At 46.2% G+C, this 12,551-nt stretch overlaps 1 protein-coding gene across 3 annotated transcripts in view; it reads right to left on the reverse strand.

Moving 5' to 3' along the window:
- The window catches only part of LOC119178684 (uncharacterized), a 176,825-nt gene that overhangs the window by 22,016 nt on the left and 142,258 nt on the right, over nucleotides 1–12,551 (reverse strand). The window lies entirely within an intron of this gene.

Here is a 12,551-nt window from a genome sequence, read left to right on the forward strand (position 1 = left end):
GGTGCCAGGGCAAAAACTGCATGACGATGGAATAAGCCTACTGCCACCGCTGCCAGCATTCGATGTGTAGTGAAACATTTCACCAACTCTTTTGTTTTCTGTTTGCTTGTAAAAACGCAGGTAAACGATTGCTGACGTGAGAGGAAGCGCTGGAATTATATTTTAGCCTTCCTGACTACCCTACGTCGAGTGATTCCGACAGAGATACAGATGAACACTTCGCACCCGAGCTCGCTCCGCCCGATTCAGATGAGCAAAGCAGTGAAGCTGAAGCGGCGGAATCAACAAGGAAACCACAAAAGCGAAAGGCTACCTATTCAAGAAAGAAAAGGAGGCAGAAGAAAGTGCCTAGAATTTGCGACAAAGCAGAAGTCGAAGAGGAGGAGGTTGGGGCATGAAATAGCAGCGAACCGGATGCCGTCATTCGTGTTCCAAAAATTTGGGACCCACAATACAGTGCAAATCTCCCGACGACACCTTGTGAAGATTTTGCTCTTTATTTTGACGAAGGTATCATGAACACACTGGTGACTGAGACAAACCGCTTTGCCAAACAGAAAGGCCGACAGCTTTGGAAAGAGCTTACAATTGATGAACTCTGTGCATACTTTGGCATACTTCTGCTGATGAGCACAAACCCCAGACATCAAATGTACCTGTACTGGAGCAGTGACAGTTTTTTCAATTGTCCTGAAATATCAAAGGTTATGTCGTTCCGTCGTTTTCAAGCCATTATGAACTGTTTGCACCTCACCGACCTAACCAAGGAAAAAAAGAAAGGTGAAGGAGGGTACGACAGATTGGCAAGAGTGCGTCCTCTCATTCTTGCACTGAATGAAAGTTTCAAGAGACAATACACTCCATCAGCGCACCAAGCCATTGATGAGAGTATGGTACGATTCAAAGGCCGGTCCTCACTGAAGCAGTTCCTTCCAATGAAACCTATCAAGCGGGGATACAAGGTGTGGTGCAGAGCCGACTCTCAGACAGGTTACCTGATTCAATTTCAGGTCTACGAAGGTAAAGGTGCAGACCGACCTGCGAACGTAGGTCTCGGTGAGCCTGTTGTGCTCTCCCTCATTGACCGAGTAGAGGCTGGCACGCAGCTATATTTCGATAACTTTTTCACGTCCACACGCCTAATGGAGGCCTTGAAAGAAAAGAACATTTTGGCCGCAGGAACGGTTCGCCCAAACCGCAAGGACTTACCTGACGAAATCAAACGGGATAACAAGCTACAGAAGGGACAGTATATCTGGCGTGCGAAAGGGAGCATCACAGCTTATCAGTGGCGGGACACGAAAAACGTACACGTGCTGTCCAACTTTCATCACCCCAGCGACACTGAGGACATTGTTCGAAAGCTTTCTAATGGCTCATCTATATCCGTCCAGTGCCCAAAAGCAGTCTCCGACTACAATACCTGGATGGGCGGAGTCGACAAGTTTGACCAAAGAAGGAACGCATACCCGGTGGATCGACGATCGAAGAAGTCGTGGTACCGAATTTTTTACTTTCTGCTGGACGCAGCAATAGTAAATGCTTTTCTTCAAATGAAAGCAGTCAGTGAAATGAGCTACCTTTGGTTCCGGCTCGTCCTTGGTCGCCAGCTGATAAACGGGCAAACATTCAAAAGGTCCAGCAATCGCCCGTATCGAGTCAACAAAAAAGGTGCCAAACATGGCCAGAAAATGGTAGGCGTTGCTGATGAAGTCCGATTTCTGGGAGCTGGACATCACCCTCAGAAGATTGCAAAAAGGAGGGGGTGTCGTTGGTGCTCGACTGCCAAGAAAGAAGCGCGAACCAACCTTCTGTGTTCTGTGTGCAATGTGCCCCTTTGTTCAACGTGTTTTGGACCTTTTCATGCCGGCCGAATGTAACCAAGGAGCCCTCAAGGAGCATTGGTTCAACGTGTTTTGGACTTTTTCACGCCGCCCGAATGTAACCCCGGAGCCCTCAAAGAGCATTGGGACAAATGCGTCCCATTTTTCGAATTTTAATTTAGCGCCAGTGGGACAAATGTGTCCAAGTTTTTTTTAATAAAGTACTCGTTGTACATCCTTGAAATTTCTTTCAAACTACTTCTGTTGGCTTGGTTAGTAAAATAAGACAACCTTTTTCTGGTTTTTTAAAAAAAACATATCCTGCCCTACAAAGGGTTAAAAAAGCTAACAATGATTTATGGGTGAAAAGTGGTTCCCTACCGAAAAACATTGCAGGGTGTAAAGGTATATGTTGTCGGTAGGGTAATGGAAAGTGTTGTCTTCCTAGAGTGTCTAACTGTTTACATTGGATTAAAACGTGAAGAACTGTTAATGCCTCACCACATTTATCACACAATGGTGGATCACCACCGGACAAAAGATGTGTGTGTGTCGTGTATGTGTGTCCTATCCTGAGTCTTGTTAGTGTTACCTCTGTTAGACGTTATTTTGATACTGGTGGCCAATGGCCAAGGTGCGGCTTGATAACGTGTAGTTTGTTTTGTGTGTGTTTATCCCACTTGCTCTGCCAGTAGTCCCTGAGGTTTCGTTTAAGAGACGGCTTCAGATCAAGGACCGGGATTGATATGGGTGTAGGGGCAGTGGTTTTGTGGACAGATGCAGCGAGCTGATCCGCCCTCACGTTGCCTTGGATCTCACGGTGCCCAGGCACCCAGCACACTACAACATGTTGGTTGAGTGTGTAGAGTGTGCAAAAAATGGAGTAAAGTGAGACAAGGACAGGGTTTTTTTTGTTTTTTAAGACTGTGCAGAGCCGTTACCACACTGAGGGAGTCTGTATAAATTACTGCTTTTTGTATTCGTAATTGTTTGATGTGTTTAGCTGCCACAAGTATCACGTAAGCTTCCGCTGTGAAGATGCTTGTGCCTGGATGTAGAGGGCCAGCATCCGAAAAGGAAGGGCCAACAGCAGCGTAGGACACAGAGGAGTTGGACTTAGAGGCATCTGTAAAGAACTCAGGACGTGTGTATTTGTGTTGAAGTTCCAGGAAATATGTTCGGATATGGACAATAGGCACATGTTTTGTAACTTCTAGAAAAGACACATCGCAGTCTATAGTCTGCCATTGCCACGGTGGTGGGTATGCTACAGGAGCCATTAAACTGTGTTCAAGTGAGACTCCAGTTTCCTCAGCTAGACTCTTCAGGCGAACTGAGAAGGGCTGCCTCATCGAAGGCCTGCTTTGAATCAGAGTTGAGCTTGACAAATCATTAATTGTAGAGTATGAGGGGTGCTTCTTGTCTGCTTTCACCTTAAGGAAATAAACAAAGCACATATAAGTTCTCTGCAGATGAAGCGACCACTCATTTGACTCAACATAAAGGCTTTCTACGGGGCTGGTGCGAAAAGCACCCGTAGAAAGCGGATGCCCAAATGGTGCACGAGGTCCAGCATCTTCAAGGATCTTTGAGTAGCGGACTGATAGACAATGGCCCCATAATCTAAGTGGGTGCGAATGAGGCTTCTATACAGGTTCATGAGGCATTGCCTGTCACTACCCCACGTAGTACGTGACAACACTTTTATAACACTCATGGCTTTTAAACATTTTGTTTTTAAATACTTGATGTGTGGTACGAATGTCAACTTGTTGTGCAAGATTAAGCCTAAGAATTTATGCTCCGCATTGACAGACAGACGTTGACCATTCAGTTCAATGTCAGGTTCTGAGTGCACACCTCTCTTTCGGGAGAAAAAGACACACGTGCTTTTTTCTGGGTTCAGCTGCAATCCGTTTTCCTCTGCCCATTTGGAGAGCTTGTTTAAACCTAACTGAACCTGCCGCTCACACATTGCTAGGTTGCATGACTTAAAGCCAAGCTGGACGTCATCGACATATATGGAATAGAACATGTTGCGGGGGATGGACAGGTGCAAGGAATTCATTTTAATAATAAAAAGTGTACAACTAAGTACACCACCTTGCGGTACTCCCGTTTCTTGCACAAATCTTTGGGAGAGAGTACTGCCCACACGGACGCGAAATTTCCGATTGGACAAGTAACTCTCGATTATGGAAAGCATTCTACCGCGCACACCCAGGTGAGACAAGTCTCTTAATATCCCGAAACGCCATGTTGTGTCGTAAGCCTTCTCGATATCGAGAAACACTGAGAGGAAGTATTGTTTGTGGACAAAAGCGTCTCGGATCTGTGTCTCGATACGCATCAAATGGTCGGTGGTGGATCTACTCTCTCGAAACCAACACTGGAACTGGTCGAGCAGATTGTGTGTTTCAAGGAAATGTAAAAGTCGGCGGTTTATCATTTTTTCAAAAAGTTTACAAAGGCAGCTGGTTAGTGCAATGGGCCTATAACTTGAAACTGAGGAAGGGTCCTTGCCCTGTTTCAAAATAGGGATAACAATAGCCTCTTTCCAGAAAGCAGGGATGGTGCCAGAAAGCCAGATAGCATTGTATAGAGAGAGTAAAGTTTTTCGCGTTTTGAGCAGCAGGTTTTTCAACATTTCATACGTCACACGGTCGTAGCCTGGTGCAGAATTACCGCTAGAGTTTAGTGATTGTAGCTCAGCTAAGTTGAAAGGTTGGTTGTATGCCTCGTGTTTTGTGCACTTATATTCTAGTTTCTGTTTTTCTATCCTTGCTTTATATCTTTGGAAAACTTCAGTATAGTGTGCCGAGCTCGACACTTGCTCGTAGTGTGCACCGAGGAAGTTCGCCTGATCTTCCAGGCTGTCACCCTGTGTGTTTACGAGTGGGAGTGAGTGTACTTGTCTTCCTGCTACCCTACGAACCATGTCCCAGACTTTAGTCTCTTGTGTATATGAATTTATCCCTGATAAAAACTTGTGCCAGCTTTCTCTTTTGGCCTGCCGACGCGTTCTCCTGCCTCGAGATTTTATTTTCTTAAAGCTCTCAAGGTTTTCTGCTGTCGGCGAGTTGCGCAGCAACCTCCATGCCCTGTTCTGTTCCTTTCGCGCATCCTGATACTCAGTGTTCCACCATGGGACGTGTCGTTTGCCGGGCAGTCCAGATGTTTGTGGAATGCACTTGGCTGCTGCGTCAGTAAGAAAAGCCGTGAAGTACTGCACAGCTTCATCTATGCCTAATCCGCATATGTCAATCCAACTTAAGTGTGTAATCTTTTGAAATTGTTCCCAGTCGGCTTTGTTCACCAGCCATTTGGGAACATGTGGAGGACATTCATATGTTATTGGTGTACTTAAAACTAAAGGAAAATGGTCACTTCCGTATGAATTATTTATGACTTTCTACTGAAGTAATGGTACAAGTGAAGGAGATGCGATACTGAGGTCTATGGAGGAGTAAGTATTGTTTGCAAGGTTATAATATGTTGCCTCTTTTCTATTCAACAGACAAGCACCTGATGAAAAGAGGAACTGTTCAATGAGACGACCTCGTGCATCACATCGACAGTCACCCCATAAACCGCTGTGCGCATTCAGGTCCCCTAGAACCAAATATGGTTCTGGTAACTCATCTATTAAAGACTGGAAATCATGTTTTTCCAGGCGGTGTTGCGGCGGTATGTATAGAGAGCAGATGGTGACGAGCTTATTCAATAGAACTGCTCGAACGGCCACTGCCTCTAGGGATGTTAGTAGTGGTAGACGATTGCATGCTACTCCTCGATTAACTATAATGGCTACACCACCAGATGACCCCACAGCATCATCTCTGTCTTTTCGGAAGACAACATATTGACGCAAAAAATTTGTATTCTTGGATTTTAAGTGTGTTTCTTGTACACACAGCACTTTTGGAGAATGTTTGTGTAGAAGTTCTTGGACATTGTCGAGGTTTCGAAGTAGTCCTCTGACGTTCCATTGTATAATTTGTGTCTCCATTATGGGAGTAAAGAAGTACTGTGTGTACGAAATGAGTGTGGCTGGTGTCTAAAGAGAGAAGTGACTTATCTTACAGAGCCTTTAGAAGGCCCTGTAATTACCGTTTTTTCTTTTTTAGAGCGGTCGAGGGAACCCCGCCGCTCCTTTGGCGCAGTCTGCGCCGGTGCAGTTGATGTGTCCATCGCCTCAGGAGAGACGACAGATAATGTTGTTTTCGTTGTAGGCTTCGTCGTGACAGACGGAGCCTTAAACCCCACCGGGCTGGAGGTCGAGGGGACCTCTTTAGTTTGTGTGGTGCCCTGGCTGCTGCCAAGGTTCACAGAGGCCTTCGGTGGGGCTGTATTCAAGGACGGTGGGGCAGCCGAGGCTGCTCCCCCCATGGGGGTTTGTGGCGTTTGCCTCGGCACGCTGGGCGTGGTCCAAGGCATTGCCGAAAACCGAAGTGGTGCTGACCACCCTCGCACCACTTCGGCATACGATGTGTTCCCAGCAAAATGCGGGGAAACGCGCTGCCGCGCTTCACGGAAGCTTATGTTCAATTGAAACTTTGTATTATTAATTTCTTTTTGCATTTTCCAGGCCATGCATGACCTGGAATATGCAGGATGGTCACCCTCACAGTTTGGACAGTGGACTTGTAACTGACAGTCATCGTCAGCGGTATGACCTTTGGTGCCGCATTTCGCGCAAGTAAGCTGTCCTCGGCAGCTCTGGGAGCCGTGCCCGAACCTCTGACACTTAAAGCAGCGCCCCGGGTTGGGTATGTATGGTCTAACTGGCAGTTTAAGATATCCTGTTGCTATTTCAGTGGGGAGGGTGCTAGATGCGAAAGTTAGTATGATGTGCTTCGTTGGGATTTCCTTATTTTCTCTTCTTATTTTGATACGCTGCACCTGAATGACGTTTTCCTCTTTCCAGCCTGTTAGAAGTTCATCATCAGAGATGTCCATCAGGTCTCCATCTGATACAACACCCTTCACTGTGTTCATGGTTCGATGCGGTGTGATTGTGATAGGCTGATCCCCAAATGCTGTGAGTTTATGTAGTCTCTGGTACTGTGCGTTGTCTTTTAATTCAAGTAACAGGTCACCACTGGCAGCCTTTGTGGCCTTGTAGCCTGCGCCCAGCGTTTCTATGAGACGTTTGAACACAAGGAAAGGTGAAATACTTCTAGCTTTCTTTTCTGTACTTTCACAGTGAATTATGTGGTATTTGGGGAAGTTATCTTTTTTGTTTGGAACAAACTCAAAAATTGCATCGGTGCGCCACCTCTTGGAGGGGCGATTAGTTGTAAGAGGGCTAGGGGTTCCCATAAATTTGATAGCTTATTCGGCGGCCATCCCAGCCACCCACCACCGAGCCCAACAAGGGAACGCTGCGAGACGCGAAGGAGGCGCAGGCGCCAGCCGTACATGGCCGCTCTAACCTAATATATCTACCCAAGGTTGGATATTTACACTAGGTTAACCCTTGCCGCCAGGAAAAATTGGAAGTAAAATGAAGTGAGGAGAATACAGAAAAGATGTAAAGTGAGAACAAAAGCCGAAGATGTAGGGAGAGAGAGATAGGAAAAGGCGACTGCCGATTTCCCCTGGGTGGGTCAGCCCAGGGGTGCCGTCTACGTGAAGCCGGGGCCAAAGGGGTGTGTTGCCTCTGCCGGGGGGCCTTAAAGGTCCAATCAACCAGCGTCGGCTCAACCCCCAGGATCCCCTTTTCCCCGGACACGGCAAAGCCACGCACGGCTAGGCGTGGGAGGGAGTCAAAACTCCCCCGTTAGCTCGGGTCCGTGGTGTCGCTACACACCAAACGCCTACTTGCGCAGGCGCCCCTGCGGGGACTCTTGATCCACGAACTATTGCCCAGAAATAGCAATGCGAAGCAGACGTGCAACGTCTGCGCACTACACGAACGCAATTGCCGTATAATTGTGAACCCACGGGAGCACATAATTGTATAGGCGTAGTGTAATAATTGTATAGACGCAGTTTTGCTGCACATATTAGTTGTGAAACTCCCTCATATATCAAAACTCAAACACGACATTGACCCCCAACATTAGGAATTAACAGATTATTGCATCACCTGTTAACAGAAAGATTTACTAATAAACGCATAATTTGTATAGTGTAAAGTGGTTTTCAGAGTTTCAGCTAAGGCGAAGGTCAGCTAGCTACTAAAAAAATTGGGCCGACTGCGTGTCCGGATTTTTTAACGCAGTTTTGCAACTCGTATAAAAAGCTACATGCGTTTCGTGTGCTTGGAAGTTGGAATAATAAGTTTAGTTCTCAACAAACGCGGAGACTCTTGAAGCCGTACCACCTATTTATGTTGAGTGCAGCCGCGGAAAGCTATGTTGCAAACTCGCCCCATAAAGCGGCGCAAGGTGTACCTGGATCGCGACCAGTTCTTTGAGGTGCTGGCGTCAAGCTTTTACAAGCGAGTGAGGGGCCACGCCGTAGCAACATCAAATGGTGCTAGCACAAGTCGCTGCGATGAAGACGACGACTCGGTGTGGTGTTTGCGAAAGACGTAAGAAGCACCGGCAGCACCACCGTACAAAAAGACGTTTATTGTACGCAACACATCGAATATATACATAAAAGACAGACGCGCCCCCTGGGGGTGAAAGAACACAAAGTAAAAACCGAAACTGAATATAACATACTTCCTCCCTTATATGTAGTGATTAGTTGTTAGTAAGTGTTAGTAAGAAACCCCTATGCATGCACTGTAATGATGATGAGTGGATTTTAGTGGCGCAAGGGCCAATTGATGGCCAAAGAGCGCCATTTCAATTGACTACAGATATGAACAATGATATGGTGCGTGGCTGTAAAGGGGCCTTAAAATTCCTCGCTCTAACGCGGGTTAAAACATGAAAGTAATAAAATTATGACAGTGGCATGACATATGTGTGGTGATAGCTGATGGCAAAATGTCTTGATAATAAAACCATGATGAAGATATAGTCACCGCAGCGACGACCACACTATAGAGGTCGTGCTACGGATGACCTCGAAATATCGGGTGAAAGCTTTGCACATCTATTAAAAACCTAAAAACTGTATGCAGTTTAAAAAGCGGATCCCTACCGATGAGCATCCCAGGGTGTAGAGGGAGCTGCTGTCGGTAGGGCAGTAAAAAGTGCTTTTTTCTTAGAGCATCTAGCTCATTGCACTGGACGAGAATGTGGAGAACCGTAAGGGGCTCTCCACATCTTTCACAATATGGTGGATCACCGGTAGACAGAAGAAATGAGTGTGTGGAATGTGTGTGTCCTGTTCTAAGCCTTGTTAGTATTACTTCTGTGTGTCGTGATTTTGATAGTGGCGGCCAATAACCTAGTTGCGGCTTAATAGCATGGAGTTTATTATCTGTGTGTTTATCCCACATCCTCTGCCAATACTCCCTGAGCTTTCGTTTTATGAAAGGTTTTAAGTCAAGTGCAGGGACTGGTGTTGATGCATTGGCAGTAGTGACATTGGCGCAAGCAGCCAGATTGTCGGCCAAAACGTTTCCTTGTATTTCACGGTGCCCTGGAACCCAGCAGACAACGACATGCTGTTTTGATGTGTAGAGTGTGCACAGAAGTGAGTAGAGTGACACCAGCACGGGGTTCTTGTGTTTTTTAGGAGTTTTCAGGGCTTTGACCACGCTTAGGGAATCTGTGTATATTACCGCCTTTTGTAATTTTATCTGTTTAATGTGTTTTATGACCGCCAGTATTGCGTAAGCTTCTCCTGTGAAAATGCTTGCATTAGGATGAAGAACGCCAGCCTCGGAAAAGGATTGGCCTACCGCTGCATATGACACAGAAGTGTTTGACTTTGACGCATCGGTAAAGAACTCAGGGCATGTGTATTTATGTTGTAGTTCTAGGAAAAATGTATGTATGTGTGCAAGTGGTGCGTGCTTTGTGACATCAACAAAAGAGATATCACAGTCTATAAGCTGCCACTGCCACGGTGGCAGATATGTTGCAGGAGCCATCAAACTGGGTTCAAGAAGAGGCACACCTGTTTCTTCGGCCAGGCTCCTTACACGCAGCGTGTAGGGCTGTCTAAACGAAGGACGGTTCTCGAACAAGCCAGAACAAGACAAATCATTAATTATGAAATGGGAAGGGTGTTTCTTGTCTGCCTTCACCTTCAAAAAGTACAGAAAGGACAGGGAACATCTTTGTAGGTGGAGCGACCATTCATTTGAATCCACGTACAGGCTCTCCACAGGGCTGGTGCGGAAAGCACCCGTAGAGAGGCGAATGCCTAGATGGTGGACAGGGTCGAGAATTTTCAAGGCTGATGGTGTTGCCGACTGATAAATTATAGCACCGTAATCTAGGCGTGTGCGTACGAGGCTTTTATATAAGTTAATTAAACATTTCCTGTCGCTACCCCATGTAGTGTGTGACAACACTTTCAAAATGTTCATTGTTTTTAAGCACCTGTCCCTTAAATACTTGATGTGTGGGATGAAGGTTAGCTTAGTGTCTAATATGAGACCAAGAAACTTGTGCTCGGTCTTCACTGACAGAGGTTGACCATGCAGGTCAATGTCGGGGTCAGGATGGAGGCCCCTCTTTCGGTTGAACAAGACACAAGTGCTCTTTTGCGCGTTGAGTATAAAACCATTCTCGTTTGCCCATTGAGATACCTTGTTCAACCCTAGTTGAACTTGGCGTTGGCACATTGAGATGTTGCACGATTTGTAACCAATCTGCACATCATCGACATATATGCAGTAAAAAATATTTCGTGGGAGAGACAGGTGCAAGGAATTCATTTTAACTATGAAAAGTGTGCAGCTCAATACACCTCCTTGTGACACTCCTGTTTCTTGGACAAATACTCGAGAGAAGACGGTGCCAACTTGGACACGGAATGTACGATTGGACAGGTAGCTTTCGATAACTGTCACCATTCTACCCCGCACACCTAAATGTGACAGGTCTCGCAATATGCCGAAGCGCCATGCAGTGTCATATGCCTTTTCCATATCGAGGAACAGAGACAGAAAAAATTGCTTATGAACAAAAGCATCGCGAATTTGTGCTTCGATACGGACAAGGTGGTCAGTGGTGGACCGAGCCTCTCGAAATCCACACTGGTATGGGTCAAGTAGGCCATTAATTTCAAGGAAGTGCATCAGGCGTCTGTTAATCATTTTTTCAAAGACTTTGCAAATACAGCTGGTTAATGCTATTGGCCTGTAGCTGGAAACTGAGGCCGGGTCCTTGCCTTGTTTTAGAATTGGGATAATGATAGCTTCCTTCCAGGCTGAGGGTAGCTCGCCAGAAGACCATATCGCATTATAGAGAGAGAGGAGAGCTTTCTGGGTTTCAGTGGGCAGGTGTTTCAACATTTCATAAGCCACACGGTCCGGGCCTGGGGCAGATTTATTGCAGCAGGCAAGTGAGGCCTGCAGCTCAGCCAAACAGAAAGGTTCGTTGTATGCCTCAGGTGTTCTGGGCTTGCGCTCTAATCTCTGTTTTTCTATTGCGGTTTTGTATCGTCGGAACGCTTCACTATAGTGTGTTGAGCTGGAGACCTGTTCAAAGTGTGCTCCGAGAGTGTTTGCCTGGTCTTCCAAACTCTCCCCTTGGGTGTTCACTAGAGGAAGAGAATGTGCTCCTCGTCCTGCCACATTACCAACCATACTCCAGACTCTCGACTCATCTGTGTATGAGTTAATGCCCGACACAAATTTGTGCCAACTTTCTCTTTTCGCCTGTCGGCGTGTCCTCCTTGCTTGCGACTTGACGTTTTTAAAGTTTACAAGATTCTCGGCTGTGGGTGAGTATCTAAGCAACCTCCATGCCTTATTTTGTTTTTTTCGAGCATCACGGCACTCATTATTCCACCATGGTACTCGTCGTTTGCTTGACGGTCCACATGTTTGGGGAATACATTTTGTTGCTGTATCAACCAAGAAAGCTGTGAAGTAGCATACAGCATCCTCTATGCTCAATGTCGCCATGTCAGTCCAAGATAATAAAGTCATTTTTTGAAACTTTTCCCAATTGGCTTTGTCGGTGAGCCATTTGGGAACTTGTGCAGGACATGTATTTGTTATTGATGTGCTAATAACGATAGGAAAATGGTCACTACCATATGGATCATTAATGACTTCCCATTTAAGTAGAGGCAGGAGTGATGGGGATATTATGCTGAGGTCTATTGCTGAGTACGTATTGTTAGCGATGTTGTAATATGTTGGCTCTTTCCGATTCAGCAGGCACGCACCGGAAGAAAACAGGACCTGTTCAATCAGGCGACCTCGAGCATCGCAGCGGGAGTCACCCCATAGATTGCTATGTGCATTGAAATCTCCCAGGAGAATATAAGGTTCTGGAAGTTCCTCTATGAGGGACTCGAATTCATGCTTTTCAAGACGGTGTTGCGGAGGTATGTAGAGAGAGCAGATGGTGACGAGCTTATTCAAAAGAACTGCTCGAACAGCCACCGCCTCAAGGGATGTTTGTAGTGGTAGGTGTGTGCATGCAATCCCTTGATTGACTATAATGGCAACACCACCGGATGGCACTATGGCATCATTCCGGTCTTTCCGAAAGATAACGTAATGACGTAAAAAGTTGGTGTGTTTAGGTTTCAGGTGTGTCTCTTGTACGCACAGCACCTTAGGTGTATGTTTGTGTAAAAGTTCATGGATATCGTCAAGGTTTCTCAACAGTCCTCTGACGTTCCACTGTAGTATTTGTG

This window comes from Rhipicephalus microplus, chromosome 1, assembly GCF_043290135.1.
Source record: "Rhipicephalus microplus isolate Deutch F79 chromosome 1, USDA_Rmic, whole genome shotgun sequence".
Classification (NCBI taxonomy): Eukaryota; Metazoa; Arthropoda; class Arachnida; order Ixodida; family Ixodidae; genus Rhipicephalus; species Rhipicephalus microplus.